This window comes from Aythya fuligula, chromosome 3 (assembly GCF_009819795.1).
Source record: "Aythya fuligula isolate bAytFul2 chromosome 3, bAytFul2.pri, whole genome shotgun sequence".
NCBI classification, from domain to species: Eukaryota; Metazoa; Chordata; class Aves; order Anseriformes; family Anatidae; genus Aythya; species Aythya fuligula.
The window spans coordinates 79,399,185-79,416,050 of NC_045561.1; the positions used below are offsets into that span (position 1 = coordinate 79,399,185).

At 36.6% G+C, this 16,866-nt stretch overlaps 1 protein-coding gene across 8 annotated transcripts in view; it reads right to left on the bottom strand.

Moving 5' to 3' along the window:
* PTPRK (protein tyrosine phosphatase receptor type K) overlaps nucleotides 1–16,866 on the bottom strand; it is a 325,563-nt gene that overhangs the window by 58,114 nt on the left and 250,583 nt on the right. The gene's annotated exons all lie outside the window — the stretch shown is intronic.

The following is a 16,866-nucleotide window of genomic DNA, read 5'->3' on the forward strand; positions in this document are numbered from 1 at the left end:
TTACTTACAAAACAAGATTCATCACATTGAAGTGTCTTAACTTTTGGCAAGAGTAAAAGTACCATTAATATTTACAATTGTAAATAATTACAATTGCCAGTTGAAAATGCAGTGACAGCAACAGCCAAATTCAAGCTCTAATTTTTAGAAGCCAAATTTTCCTCAACCTGTAACCACCACCCTGAAAAAGTTGTCATATGTTGTACATCATATGATACACTTGCATGAAAACTGCCTCATTAAAAGCAAATACCCTTCTCCCATAGTATTGCCACCATGCCTGCATTATGGCAGGTGGGTACCAACCGACCAGAAGCTACTGCTCAGTGCTGTGCACAGACCCCTCTCACGTTTGGCCCATCAAATACTCTGTTAGCAAAATAGACTTCAGCCTGAATTTCACTGATGTCTTTAACATTGGATGAAGGAATATTACAGCTGAGATTGGAGTGAATTAGGTTCACATATGTGCTATGCCTTCTGCTGCAGACAGGGCTCCTTGTACACAAGGGGCCATTCCAGACAAGACAAAATGAACAGGAATGGTTTGGAAATCACTTCAAGGGTTAAAACAAACACTGTAAGGTGCTATGTTTTGGATTTATGACTACAGCAGCGTTGATAACACACCAGTGTTTTAGCTATGGCTGAGCAGTGCTTGCACAGCATCGAGACCTTCTCTGTTTATCCCACTGCCCCCAGCAAGGAGACTGGGGGTAGGGAGGGGACACAGACAGCACAGCTGGCCTCAAATGACCAAATGGGTATTGCCCCAAAGCCTCAAAGTTTCCTTTCGTTTGTTCTTCTGATTCTCTCCACTAGTTCTGTCGGTGGGGAACTCAGTGAGCAGTCGGGTGGGTGCTTAGCTGCTGGCCAGGATTAATCACCCACAGAAAAGCACACCGAGACATGGGCAAAATGAGCAACACTGAAAATTGTTTCAAATCTTAAAATCAAACCAAACCAAAAAACAACTGATACCACTGGCCACTTATATTCAGCTTGGTTATCTGAAAACAAAAAGCTCTCTCATCTTCTCCAGTTAACAAAAAGCTACTTATGCTGCTCTATTCAGACAGTTTACTACATCATAATTCACGTGCCATCTCTCCTCCTAGCTGTATCTTTAAAAGTCTTTTCAGGTATTAACTTGGGACAGAACACTCCTATTTAACACCTGAAAACGCTGATAAGAAAATAAACAAGCCTAGGGGTAACAAGGGTCTCACACTTAGGCAAAAAATGTTTGTAGATAAAGGCAAGGTTTGGTGTAACCTACACTTTCCTTGCTTTCCTCAGTGCTTCCCCCCACCCCAACACACAGGTAAGGTAAGGTAAATTCATATCAGGTTTAGCAACCTAAAAGAAAAAAAAAAAAAAAAAAAAAAAGAAAAAGCAACCTGTATTTACTGGCACTTCTTCACACATTTCTTTTTGCTACACCCATCCTTCCTCCCTTTTTCCCCCTTGACTCTTTACACAGTATTTCAGTCTGCTTAAATGATTTGAATGACAGACTTGAAAGGTAAAGCACTCAAGTTTACCTTTTTTTTTTTTTTCTATAGCAACAGAGGATGAATGGAAAGGGAATAAATGACACAGTAGTCCTTTTATACCCCCTTCTTTTTTTCCAAAGGCATTCTTTTTTATTCCCCTTGCTTTCAATTCAACCCATTCACAAAGGATTAGCATAACACATCTTTTTATGCTTGTAAGGGTTACAGCTGTAATCGCTTCACCTCATCACTTTACTTAGAAATCCTGTCTCCAGAGGAGTAATTCGATTACTCACGACAATCCAACTTCTGCCTAACCAAATAGAAATTCATTATAATGCTGTGCTTGTGCATCAGTTTACTCTGAGTGGATGGAAAAATAAAACCCAGCAACCTGAATAGTTGGTGTGAAAGGAAGAACGCTATTGTTGCCTAACAAAAAACTAGCAACAAAAGACAGAATGACTAGCAGACATTCCTAGTCTCACCAGCATAGTAGCCTCCAAACTAGTAATGATCTGTACCTTTTAAAGGCCTTGGGTTTCAAATGAGCACAGAAAGTCTATAAATTGAGCATCAGATTGCTTCAAAGTGACTAGTTTTTACCAGGTATTGGGTAAGTGTATGTAAAAACCTGAGACAGAGCTTTTGCACAGGCTGAAGAATCAGACAGGAACACCTTCTGTTGGTGGGAAATATCTGAATATGCACTCATGCTCATCCTTGCAAAGGCTTCTCTTGCCTTCTGCTTCTGAAATTCCAAAATGCACACAATGATGATACTACCTATCTGCCTGCTACCATCGTTAGCAACTGACAGTGGATAAGGACAGAAGAAAAAACAATAAGAGGACAACTGGCATCTCCAAATTACTTCCAGTTGTCCATATGCCCACAAGCACGAATCTAAGAAAAGCTCATGCTGACTGTTGCACAGAAGGATAGCACTTGGGGCAGAAGCACAGATGCCAGGATCATGCCTTCTATTTAAAAGTTGAACATTTTAGTTTATTTTACATTATTTCCGTAGAATGATTTAAGAAGACCAGATATAATGGAATAAGTTCTCAAAGGCAACATTTGCTATGCTTAGGTTTAGGATTATTAGGGTCCAGCTGACAAATCTTTAGCTGTTAGACTGACTTAGGTCTGTTTTTAGCTTTTGGAGCCCATTATCATCTACTTGATTTTTATTTCCACAGATTTCTGTAGATTTCAGCACAACATATGGGTGGCATTAAGGGCATTAACGATTTAAAAATTTGTATCATCATGATAAAAACACAGTATGAAATGTATTTGGAGTTTATACATATACCACTTGTGGTCAAGCTATATGTTGATGTGTTCATGTCTGCATTAAGAAGGAAAACAGAAAACATCTTGTTTACAGTATCTGTATCAAGTAAGCATTCCAGACTTAGCCATGAAGAAAGTAATTCACTGTGTTTGCTTAAGTCTGATTTCTTTCTAATCTGGATTTTTTTTTTTTTAATTAAATATTTTGCTCTTTTACATTCTCATAGGCACTTAACCTTTATTGTGATGTGTGTGTACTTTATGGTGACTGGAAATCAATAATAATTCCTTTTTGTCTTGAAAAACTTAAAATATCCTTAAGACAGCATCTTTCTTCAATACCACCCATGGGAATTTACTAATAATCATACTGTTAGAATGGAGAGGAACTGAGCTTGTGGAATAAAAGCCAGACTTTAAAATGAAAGAAAGCCCTCAGAGCATAAAAAGAATAGGTGGCTATTGTTATTTTGCAAGTTCCTGTTTAACATACACACAACTTCAATAACAATGTTCACTCCATAAGGGCAAAATATCAGCATCTTTTTCCCTTTACTCCTTAGCTAAAAAAAACAAAAACAAAAACAAAACAAAACAGAGAAGAGAGCAATCCTCCAATCACAATCTCACATTCTGACCCTAGTGAGATATCCAGGTCCAAGGGGGAAATCTACAGCTAGGCAGAGAAATGAAGCATGATAGTCCCAGTGTTCAGCCTTGAATTCATAACACACCTCAAGAAATGGAGTGAACCATTCAGGTAAAGTGCATACATTCTCTTTTGCCTCTTGACATCTCTTGATTTGCCATTGCTTTTTTTTTTTTTTTTTCTTTCTGAAAATTAAATCATAATATTAATTTCTACAGGGGTGTGCTGTTGAAGAAACAAGTTGTTCTGCTCACAGATGAGAACTTCTGCCACACTGTGCAGAGAATGCAGGCACAGTTAGGAAGGGCAATATTATATGTTACAATGGAAAAAAGACCTTTCTGTTTAATAACTTTCACCAGAAAAGTGGAAATACATCATATTAAACTGGACATTAATCATAATAAAATTTATTCACAAAGAGCACAATGCTTTTGGTAGACACAGTGAAAAAGCTTCAGCACAAACAAGAAAGCATGGATTCATATTTCATATGCCTTACCCCAAAATAGAGACAAGTCTTCAAAATGTTTAACCAAGTTACAAAACATGTTGCAGAACTGTAAACATCACAAGTTAGCTACCTCATGCTTATCAGATACAGTACTTCTTATTCTTTGTCATTATATCTTTCCTTGCTTTGCTGTAAAACATCTCATTAGACATTCAGTCAGAAGACAAACACCCCATAGTTCTCAAAATTAATGCTACATAAACATTGGACAGTAGAAAATGGCTAAGAGTATCTTTTCTCATCAAAATGAATTTAAAGCACAGTAGTCAGTTTCAAAGTGGAAAAAAGAAATGTATCTTAAATCTGTGTTTAGTTTCTGGTTTAGGGAATTTTCATGTATCTTCATGTCTCAAAACATTTATACCACAACATAAATTGGTTCTAACTACCTTAATCATGTTCAAAGAGGGAATAGCTACATCTTCAGAGGGGAGGGAAAAAGATAAAAGACTTTCAGTCAGCTTATCTTGTATTATTTTATTTCTCCTTCAGCCTAACAAATGGGCAATGACAAGTGTATGTTACCTTCTTAACTCCACATACATTTCATAGGAAATTACACACTCAATGACTACTAAGTGGGTTTTGTAGGAAAATTGGATCAGTATCGGTGCATTTCCATTAGCTGGTATCTCTAAAGGTAATCTCCATGAACCACTTGGAATTGGAGTCAGGACACAGACCCCCTCTATCTTACTCTTACCAAAATGATGTTGAGTAAACTGGTAAAACAATATATTTAAATGCCTACTGATGTTGCTGTATCTGTTTTCCTGGAAGATCAAGGTTTAAAATAGCCTTTTGAATACCTCAGTCATGCTAAATTTATTTCTTTAAACAAAATAAGTTCCTTAAACTATTAAAATTTTATGATTATTCATGATGAAATTACTTGAAGAATGCTATCGTCAGAGTCTCAATACACCATATATTCAAAGTCCAGTTGGTATCATTATGATGATTTGTTGCAAATCTTGTACTACCAGCACTGGGAATGACACAACTTTGCTTGATAAAATACTTCTGTATTGGGCTTGAGAGCTCTCCATTCATGTCCAAAAGGAGAATGATGTACAGCTGATGTGCTTTGCTTTGAAGAGAGGTCAGTGAAGCCAAAGCAGTTTTAAGAAGTTAAAGTTTATCAAGTTTTATCACTTGATAAAAGCAGCACTTGTTTGTTATCGTTTTGAAATAATACTCAAGTATCCTACTCAGCAGATGGACACATCCTAACTTCCCCAGTCCTAAGAAGGAGTAATGACAGCTATCAGAGCTCTATCATTCTGGCTGCATGACCCCATCTCAGCCATGACAGGGACTGCACCCCAAGTTCAGACTCACTCACAGCTTTATTCTGAGGGCCTAGCTATGCACATTGTGCTACATATCTGTCCAAACTGCTCACCGTGTCTACAGGCTGGCTGGTGAATGATGAGGAAGTATACACTTGCTCATGCAGCAACTCTGCCCAAGTGGCTGTTCCTCTTCTCCTACAAGCTACAGGCATCACGTCGTACAAAAGTCTACCAGCTTCAGGTCCAAGAGCTGGGTCAGCAGTCAGACATCAAATCTGCAAGTCCAACATCCTCACACTATACTCAAACCAATGCAACTACAGTTTCTGTGAAGAACAAGGGCTCTCCAGAGCTTTCCTAATCAGAACACAAGGTGATCTGGGAGGTCTGATGTGAAAAGGTGAACTATCGTTCCTTGTAGCTGAGCTTCTGCCGGTCAGATGACTGTGCTCCAAACATTCCAGCACTGGCTGCCTGTGATCTACTGTGTTACATTATGATCTACCCAAGCAGCACAGACTTAGTCCTTGAACAAACCAAATTCTGTTATGTAAGGAATTGCTTAAATTTGCCTGAAACTGTTTCTTGAATGACCTTAAAATTTTACTTAAAAATAAAGCATAAAAGATTTGTACTTGCCAAAACAATTGGTTGTATTGGTTGCAAGCTGGTTGTATTCCATCTCTCCTATAAAATTTCACTGTCTGAATTCCACCACTACTACTCAAAACGGGACACGCAGGAAACGACAATTTCTGTTGCTTGATTCTCTGCATAAACAAATTGATTTCACTTTCTGAATCTGAGAAAACTGTTCAGTTTGAATTCAATTTATATTAGCTAGCAAAGCTATTTGATTTGGCTAAACAACATCATGCTTCAGAGCTTATGCAGAGCAAGCAATATTATTTTATACAAAGGCAACCAGATTACCAGTTTTCATATTTGGACAGGCATATAATGAGATTCAATTTGCCCTCTCAGTCCCTGAACTGCCAGCTAGTTATGTTGAATGAGCATTTCTAACTTCTGTTCAAAACAAGAAATAGATTTGCAAATAGGTAGCGCCTGCCACAGATAGCTACCATCCCTTCCCATCTTACTGTGGTATGATCTAGGCTGAAAAATATAACCGCAACAGGTTATATAACAGCAATATAACAGCAAACACCTTGCCCTAACTTTAGATATCTGTTCCACAGTTCAAGTGATGAATCAAAAATGTAATCTAACCCTGATGGTTAATATCTGATGGTTATTAATGGGGACTCATCCCCTACGCTGTCTCCCTACCACTGATATCACTCGCTAAACCATGTCCCTAAGTATTACATCCATGATGAAGCACCCAGTGCTCAGGGTTCACAGTCCAGTATCTTACAAAGTTTTACACCAGGGCAACGAACAATAATCCTCTCGTTTCGGTGTACAAGAAGTTCTGTGGAAGACGAACACATGAACCTAAGTCCCTGCATGAACATTATGGTTCTATGACTTCAAGCAGAATGGGAACTATCTAAAAGCCTTTCTAAATTTTAGAATAACATAAAAGAATAATACCTACAGGATTAAATCTTTAAAACTAATCAGTTGTAAGAAACACTGAATGACTATGAGAAAATCCATTCATGTCTGCAGAAAATAATGACAGAATGTTGAATTACCCGTGCTTCTAAAATTTGTTAGAAAACTCCAGGGAATGCAGCATGGTCATTTCAGAAAAAGAAAGATAGTCTTAATTTAGCAAAATCTGAGAATTTAGAAACAGATTAAGGATTAACCTGAAGTTTGCTTATCTATGTATTTTTTCCTGTAATGTGTCAATGAAATAGGAAGACAATTTAGACAATTCTGGATGGTATTAGTGTACATAAAAACTACGGTTCACAATAAAACAATGCCTGTGCTTGTGCAAATAACTTCCTTCCATATGTTGAGGCAATTTTAATGCCAACTGCAGTAATTGTAGAATTCCCTTTCTCTCCCTCATATAGAAAAAGAGTTGTCCTTTTACTACTCTTACAAAAAAATCTTAGCAAAAACACTGTCAACAGTTCTGCCACTCAATGATCTGCTTTTTCTATCACTGTCTGAGGGTCTAAACAATAACATATAGAAACAGAAAACACATTTTAATAATATTTCTTCTTATCATATGATTTACAAAATAACATGATTTACTTCTTCCATATGATATACTTCTTCAGAAACACGATAGCACAAGGAATGGAAAGAGAGTGATTATGACACTTGTTTGCCATCAAAACATAAGGATTTGGTTTTATTGTCAAAGAAAGAGACCCATTTTCATGATACTTTAAAGTGTACAGCTGTAATCTCTTTCACCACCATCTTCACTTATGCCATACTGCACCATTCTGATTTTATTTGCATGCCATGATGGTGTAAGTACCTATTCTCTTTCAGAGCAGAAAATCTTCAGATGTAATTTCCCACACTGTGAAACTGATGACACATAACTGAGTATTTGCCTTAAACTTGTCCATTAACCACCTCATCTGAGCTTTTCTCTTCATTTTAACTACCCATAGAAACTGGCTTTCGGCAAATTGTTGTCCAGCATGAGAACTAGCTAGGTCTGGCATAACTGCACGTACTGTAATCTTGCTTCTGCATCAACAATTTGTCAGCAATTTAAGAGCACAGCATCCGAGGTAACATCCTGCAGCTTTGTGGCAGCAAGGGCATGAAAGCAGTGCACTGGAAATGGTTTGGACGCTTGATGTGGAGACCATTACTGGTCCAAGCTTTAGTTTTGTAGCCATATAAAGAATGGCAACAACTAATGCATAATAGACGTTTACTTTCGTTTGAAGCCAGATGTCTCTCATTTCAGACATGCTGCTTTAACATCCTAAATACTACACTGGCTTTTGCTATTCCCTGCATGACTTTGCTCTCAACTGTGGTGTTTTTAAAAAAGCACACTGCTGAAGTGACAGAGCTGTTCTCCCAGATTTCTGTAGTCAGCGCAGACTCCTGCCTCAGGATATTTTCCACCACAGCAAGGTTAGAGCAGGACCCCTTTTTTTTTTTCTTTCTTTTTTTTCTTTTTTTTTCTCTCTATGCTAATGGCCTGGCAAGCACTTGGCAGAGGGGCTGAAACAGTCAATAATATATTGTCTGCTTACATATGTGTGAATAACCAATACTCAGTCATCAGCAAAGAGCAAGTAACACAATTCAGCAGATATATGACCTTTGATTTAATGTTCAGGTTAAATATTCTGCCATCCATGTGGTATTGAACGTGGACACTTTTCCTGTTGACTCAACAAAGGAAATGTCAATCCAAAATGGCAAAGGATGCAGACTGTTTTGTGACCTCTTTGACAGTAAAAGGGTTCTGGAAGTCCATTCTGATCAAGAACCTTTCACACCACGTCACTGTGAAGCACGAAGAACATTCAGTCCTTTCCACATTGCTGAATTTGCACAAAAGCCAAATGCTTCCAAAGCTGACAGCATGGAAATCCACATACTGGGTTGCAATTCTGTTCTCCATATTTTGTATTTACCTGGCTACAAAAACATTTCAAAATGCCTGTAAGATGCTTTCTGCTCTGACATATAGTTGTGTGATAACCAGACTATTTCTAGAAAGATCCTCCCTCCTGCAAGGTCCATCTGTATATCCTTCCGGTAATGATCTTTCTAGAAATAGCCTGGTTATCACACAACATCAGAGCAGAAAGCAATCCATACTCCCGAACTTCAGAGTAATCATCTCCGTACACAACTGACAAAGCATCAATCTCTGTATGTGAGCAATTTGGCAGCTGTGCCAATCAACCATACTGACTTTCTCTGCAACATATTTGACAGTGTTTAGGAAGTGCTACTATGCTTGGCAATGCCATCTCTTCTTTCTAGATGACTAGCTGTAGAACTTCATTTAGCACTTTGTCAGAGATGACAAGCAAATAATTTAATAAACCCTTGTAATGCTCATGCCAATGATGTAAAATTTCATTTAAAAAAAGTTAATGATCATATCAATGAGCTATTTGCCAAATACACGATTTTTACTTTACCAGTGCTAAGCCATAACGTAGTAAAGAAGCTGCTACTATCTCAACATTGTATGTATCTATCTACTGTTTCTCATTTAAGGGCACATCTGAACTCTGGGACAACAATGATCAGGAAGTGCTCAGAGCACAGTATCATTACTGGAGTGCCATTTGAAGTTTCATTACCACTTCTAGGACTTTCCTACAAACTTCCAAAACCAATAAAGGTGTGCATATTAAAATCTTGCAATATAACGCACCATTTATTGGAACCAGTTTCAAGCATGACTGATCTTCCCCTCATCAGTTTGAACTGTAGCTTCTGTACTGGCACTAATGATGGTAGTAAGAAAACTGTATGTAGGAGTATTTAGGAGTATCTAGCATCAGCAATGGTTTGCTTTTTGGGGTACAGAATTCAGCTTGAACATCGGTAATGTGTATGGCAAAGCCTACTGCCAGTGTCAGTCTTCTGACATGCCCACTCATGTGGAGAAAGCATCGTTCCAGCTGCATACAGACTGGTTGTAAACACAGTGACTCTTAGAGTGCCTTTTGTCCTCCTTTCTTTAAGGAGGAGAAACAGTGCTGTCCCTTAATGGGGTGGCCCTAAAGCTCCACTGCTACACAAACAATGCAAACTCCTGTTCTAAACATGCACTTGAGATGACTGTGATGGGCTGCCAAAGGCAGCAATCTCTGCCTGTACTTTCTTCAAATCCAGACATTACCAGAGTCCATTTTATCCAATAGTATAGTTTATAGCAGTATAAAATGAAAGTGGACACGTTGTACAGGTGAAATTTGGCTGATGAACCCAGTCCTAACTGATGATGACAGTTCACCTTCTCTAAACACTTGCAAAATTACTTACATCCAAAAATCATCTTAAATATGACACAAAGAACGTAAAGAAATCAAGGATTTTCTGTTGCAGTTAAGTCTAAACGTTCTTGTAAGAAAAGTAAATTTCTACATTTATGTCTCCATATTCTTTAACTATGAATGCAAAACATTCAATGTCCACGATCTGATTCAAGAAGTAATATACTCATTAGAGCTGAAAAGACCTAAGAAAACAGGCACCTAGTATTAAAGTATAAAGCATATATAAAGCATGTATCCTACATGCTAAGGTACTCCTCCTCTTAGAGCAGCAAATACATCATCTTTCATTCTCTAACATTTAAATATTAACTAGAACCCTCTATCTGAAGTTGTACTTTTGAAATGCTTACTACTTGGTTCCTTTAAGTTTCCTAAGACTTCGATTTGCTCATAGCATCTGCATAAACTAATTTGTTAATCACCTATAACAAAAGAAATACTGAAACATTTTAAAATCAAGGAAAGCTAACATTTATTACATCTTTGGATTCAAACTTTCCTCATGCTGATTGTTGATTTTTTTAATATACTGCAATTTTTTATCACTAGTGTTTCCATCTACAAAATTATTGTTTTTTGTTTAAAAAAAACAACCAACAACTATTAACAACCAATCAAATTTAATGCAGCAAATTTAAAACATACAAGCAAATACATGTAAATTTAATATTTGCATGCAATAGACTTATTCACTATGGAAATGTCTTTAAACATAAAGCGCTCTAGGAAAGCTATTAGATTTATTCATTATATTTATTAGATTTTTTTTTAGTGCCTTTTTTTTTTTTTCTTCCCTCACCAAAAGCAGTAAACTCCTCTTTCAAAAATAGTAATAAACCTCTATTCTTGAAGACTTAGAAAGGGGCTGGAAAGTAGAAACTAATTCTGTTCATAATTACTCTGAGTTAAAAGAAATGGTTCAGCTTTAGCTGATGGACAAACTTAAGAAGTTGATTATAACAGGAATAAGTTGCAAATATTTTTAAAGCTTTTCAACTAGGAACAGGGAGAGTAAAAGACTGCAGAACTTTGTTATTTTTTTCTGCAACTACATGCAAGGTAATTTTTAGACACTTCTTATACTGCTTTCCTCATATGTATTGTACAAGAAGATAACTGTATTTCCATAAGCTCAGGCCATGCTACAACCACACACAAAAAAAGGTAATTCAGAGATTTTTTTTTTTTTTTCTGTTACCCTTGCAAGGAACCCTTATTTCTTAAGAGATCTCAAGCAACAAGCAAAAACAAGCACTTCTCTTCAGTATTTTCAGTTCTTTCTTAATCTAGTTCTTCATATATTTTCAGTTCTTTCTTATTAAAAAAGAATGGGAAACACATTCTCTGAAAATTGTTGTCCCATTCATATCCACCTAGTAGTTTCACTTAATAAATTTGGTTGTTATATTAAATTCCTTTTTACTCAAATAAAAATTTGTTAAATTGAATGCCATGATTTTGCTACTATCTGCACATATGCGGATATACCCATATTATAGGTTTTGTATCTGGAAATCTGGAGGCGTCTTTCTGTTAACAGCTCTTTTATAACCACCATCAAATATTCCATGAAAGGATCATACAATTTTTTTATTTACAATCAAAGGTATCACTTATCAGAAATGGCAGATGTAGTTGCTCTCAGAGTTACTGCAATTTCACATACAAAAAGGAAAATAAGCCATGCTAAATTCTGTTTCCATCTTTGGAAAGCAGAGCAAGTTAGTAAAAATGTCCTCTTTGTGAGACAAAATACATTATGGAAAATACCACCGAAGTTTAAACATATTTAGAGCTTTTTGGTATGAATGAGCGAAAGGAAAGATATGACATAGGCAATATCTTCATTCTTCTCTATACTTAGATTGTCACATAAGTCTCCAGCACCTATTATGATGGTACAGCTAAAAGTCATTTTAGGAGCACTGATCCAAACATAAAAACAGCACTGAAGGGAGCTTCATTTCATATATGTTTAGCTTCTGATATCTTCCCTCATTTGTGCATTAACTGCTAAGACATATATGAGCATCCTGCTACAGGAGGTGATTTGACTTTCACAAATTTCCCTGAGAGCAGAAACATCATCAGGAACAATTTCAAGGAAATAATTATGGTCTAGACAGATTTATGACTTCTAAAGACCTAATCCAAAACACATTAATGTCAGTGAAAGGACTCCCATTGACATCAAAGGCCTTTGGATCAATCCCCAACTGCTATGGGAATGAATTCAGAGCAATAATGATGGTGGACTAAATGCACACTTGCAGTTGAAATGTTACCACCCAGACCTTTTTATTTCTCAAATCAGATTAAAAAGTAATTTTCTGCTATTTCACAATTACTTCCAGATGCGCATCATCTCAAATGGCATTTTCATCCATCTGTATGAACCAAACATGCACAGAGATGGAGAGCTCCTATGTTGCCTGAACTAGTAATACAAATGAAAACCACAAGGGAAAACAATTTTGGAGGTGAAAAAGTTCATGGTTGAAATGCAGAGTGAGAAACTTTGGACTGCATTCATCACTTCTAAATATTTTGGGATAGAGTTGCCAGTCCCACTAGTACTTTATTTACTGCCACAGTGGATTTCTTCTAACTAAATTTTTGATATTTTTCTCTAGTCTTCTAAATAAAACAAAGCGATACACGTAAATCAGTGTTAGCCTCAAACTTGGCAGCCTAAAAACTGTCAGAAATGTCAGCTTCATATATCCTCTGCCTAATAACAGTTCTGCTGTCCCTTCTGTCCTCTTAAATGTCTATTTACATGCTAAATAATTTGAAGCATCACTCTTCTCTGACCATGATAATTTCATTCTGTTAGCAGTTGATAAAATTTTAGATTGTAAAATGCCAATGTAATGTGCTTGTGGAAACCCATTCAAATTTTAACACATTCAAAGTCAGCTCTAAGATATGACTGATCAGTTATCAACATGTGTTACTCTGAAGTGCCTGTCACAGAAATGGTGCCTTTTGAATTCACTCCTCTAGCAGTACCTTGGTTAGGCAGGTTCAGTTATCGTGTATTCATTATGATATGAACATACTATGTACTGATTGAACTCTGCCTTAAAAAAAAAATAGTTTTAGGAAGTTTGAGAATTTTCTTTAAGAAATTACATGCAACACCTTTTTGCTGAGCAATACACGTTCTGCAGCATCACTCCATCTTTCAGTTCCTAATGAATATCTGACCTTAGTCTTCCTTCTTTTTCTTCCTTCTTCAGTTACTATGTGAGAAACTAGATTATTAGTGACTGCTACCTAGATTTGAAAAATAATGAGGTAAAGAACAATTAAGTTTTTTATAAAAAGAAAAAATAATAATAATAATAAAAAAAATGATGGTGATCACTGGTTACTAAGAGGAACTGAATGGGAACTGAATTTGGCTTGACAGAGGAAGGCAATACAGCTTAAAAGTATCCAAGGAATTTAAACAGTTCAATTGCTGGACAATAATGAAAATGGTGCTTTAGATATCTTCTACCCGCCATCTGCACAACAGGGAGTTGATTTTAACATGGTTTCCTTAAGAATCAAAGCTTATGTGAACAGATTGTATACGTGGGCAACTTTCATACCCTCTCACCACATCTAATAACTTGGGACTCTCTTGGCCAATTCAGTCCAATCTGGAGAAGGGCAAAAGTCACAAAGTCATTAAATTCTTACAAGCTTTGTGAAAATAGGTGTCCAGATAAAGGGGGAATCCCATTATTACCCTAAATCAGGGCCATCAAAGAATCACTCTGGTATTCATTCTTCAGATGCAAGTACACATGAACTGCTCAGGGGACGACTTTTTAATCTGTTGCTGTTCCAATATTTTCTTCAAAAAAATTAATTCAGTGTATTTTAATACTCCAGACACTAGTAAAACTCTCAGCTTGCTCTAAAAACATCTTTTCAAGACATGCCAAAAGCAGCAACATATTTAGTCATGATTTGGCACCACCTTTTAGATGAGTTCACACTTGAGTACATTTTGTTATCAGAAATGTAAGAGAACATTGCACCTGGAATATACAGATTGAAAAAGTATGAGAGCTTTAATTTGGATTTTCTGACTTTCATTAGCTTGATACCAAGAAATAAACTATTGAATCAATTCTCAAAGGCAGAAGGCAGCACCTGGGAATGATATGTGCAAAACCTTCAATGCATTAAAATATGTATGAATTATCTTAACAGAAGACTGCCCAAACAAACAAACAAACAAACAAAAACAAAAAAATCAGGTGAATAACAACTTAGAAAGTCAAATTATCAAGATTATAATTTGGGGGATATGAACTTTTCCAGCATGAAACCATGACATTACTAACATATTTTTTCCATTTTTACATCTTATCAGTGTGAAACAGGAGCTGTAAAATGCAGATTCTTTAGGAGACATAACAGAAAAATTAGTTCAAACCAGGCCCTTGAACAAGGTAAAAATGACAGAGATTCATTACTTGCCAGACTTTGCTAGTAACACTGAACTTCACTACCAGGGAGATTTGTCTTACCTCTGTATGCACCTTTAATTTCCCCCACCCTCCAAACCAGCTCTTAACAATTTTTAATGCTTTTTAGATACATTTAAGGCAAAATTCAGTTTGACTGGCCAGCTATAGGCTGCTTCAGGTCACAGGAGATTGCACAGGACTATGAACAAAGGAGATACACAGGACTATGTGTATCTTCTTTTACTGAAGATACACAAGGCAAGATGAGACAGTTCTCTTTTCCCTATATTTATTTCAGTGGGTTAAAAAACAACCAACCAAGCAAACAGACAAATAAAACAACAAAACAAACATTTCCGATGGATACACTGAACATGCAACTTTTCCTTGGTCAATGATTCAAAGCATACCTACATACAACTGAAGTATCAGTGCAAACAGATGAATATATTCATGAAACAGTATGTTAAGTACACTTTTCTTCAAGCACAGCAAATAATGTCATTATTTTTGTGATGAACGCACGGAGAAAATTTCCTTATCAGCTTCTTAAAATGATTCAGAATACCAGCATAAGTTAGTTGACAGATATGAATGCATGTGACTTTGAAGTGATGATGTCTAACTAAATTCATTCTTTCAGAGCACAAGAAAGCATTTTCATATAATGTTGCCTCCCCCCACATCTCACTTTTTATCAATAAAAGTCAAGTCAGAGTAAAACATATTACTTTTTAGTTCCACATTCAAAGAGTATGGTACTGATGTATTGGACAATGCCTCAGGAACTGGAACAACCTCAGGAACATGTGTCTTTAGCCACCGCAGTGAAGCCAAGATTTATAGCACTGCGGTAAGAAACTTACTACTCATTTTCCGTTTCCTTCAGACAAAAGTAATTTGTGTACACATGACTGCTGTGGGAGAGGAAGGCATACAAGCAACCCTCATCAGGCTTCTTGCTCCCATGAACATTGCTTAGAGACCAGTGGACTGAACATGGTTAAGTAATTTTCTCATAAGCTAGGTGAATTCCTACCTCATTTTGTTATTACTATCCAGAAACCTTATGATAAAAGAACCACTGCTCTCCTCTTCCCCCTTTCATATTTTTGCAAAATCTAGGCTATTTCAGAGAGAGAGTCTTTCCAAGACTCTCCCTTGACTCAAATCCCAGCAATACATGCTTGAAGTACATAAATATTTGTTCATGCAAATATACTTAAACATTTAATCATGTCAGGGAAACATAAGAAAGATAACGCTGATGTACTTTTCATAGGAGACTTAGCTCACAGTTTGAATTTCCTGTTCTTACTAGCTTCCCCCACTTGATGAAAGTATTAACGAATCTTGAGAAGTACATTTTACTTTCCAGTTTCTCAAGAAAACATTTTGTTGCTACCACCTCACTAGAGGCATCAGCTTTTAATTGGAACAAGTTTTAAATTGAAAGAAGCAATTGAAAAGATGGTGCTGATGTGCCACAGCAGTACTTTAAATGCCTGCCTGCTCATATCTAAAGTTGTTTTTTATGCTGAATATCAATATGCAATTAGAAAGAGACAATGTTAGCAGTGCTGGGCCTCTGCAGAGCATTGCTTCAGCATTTGTTAGGTCCTTTCTTGTTCATGCTGCTGGAGTCTTTCAAACAACTCATGTTGACACAATCAAGCAACCACAATGAACGGCTATAAATACAGTCAAAGCAAGAGATAACAATAAGCTGAACAACTAAGTCCTCATTTGAAGATGAAACCATATTTTTGAGTGAGCAGTACGTGATTAACCTGCTGTATGTGGGGTCAATATGATTTATTCTCACAGCTATGCAGTCAGCCTTAGCTTTGGGCTTCACTTGCTATAAAAGACACAAGCTTTCCTCAAATCACTCCTCCCCTATGCCTATATAACACACTATGCTGTTACGTACGAAAATTAACTACCATGTCCTTCATTTAAATGAAAGAAAAGATCTCCATCACTTAGAAATAATTGTTTGAGAAGAGGAGAGAGGAAAAAGAAAAGCTGTTCTGATTTTGTCTGATTTTTGTCTGAGTATTGCTAGAACAGTATTTGCCTGGCCCAATACCAAAGAAAAAAACAACGCAGTAGCCCATTACATTTTAAGACAACCAAGTTGTTCAAAATACAGGAATGGTGCTGGCTTTGGTTCAATCATTTAACAAAACCATCACATTTCATTAAAAAGCTACTTTGCT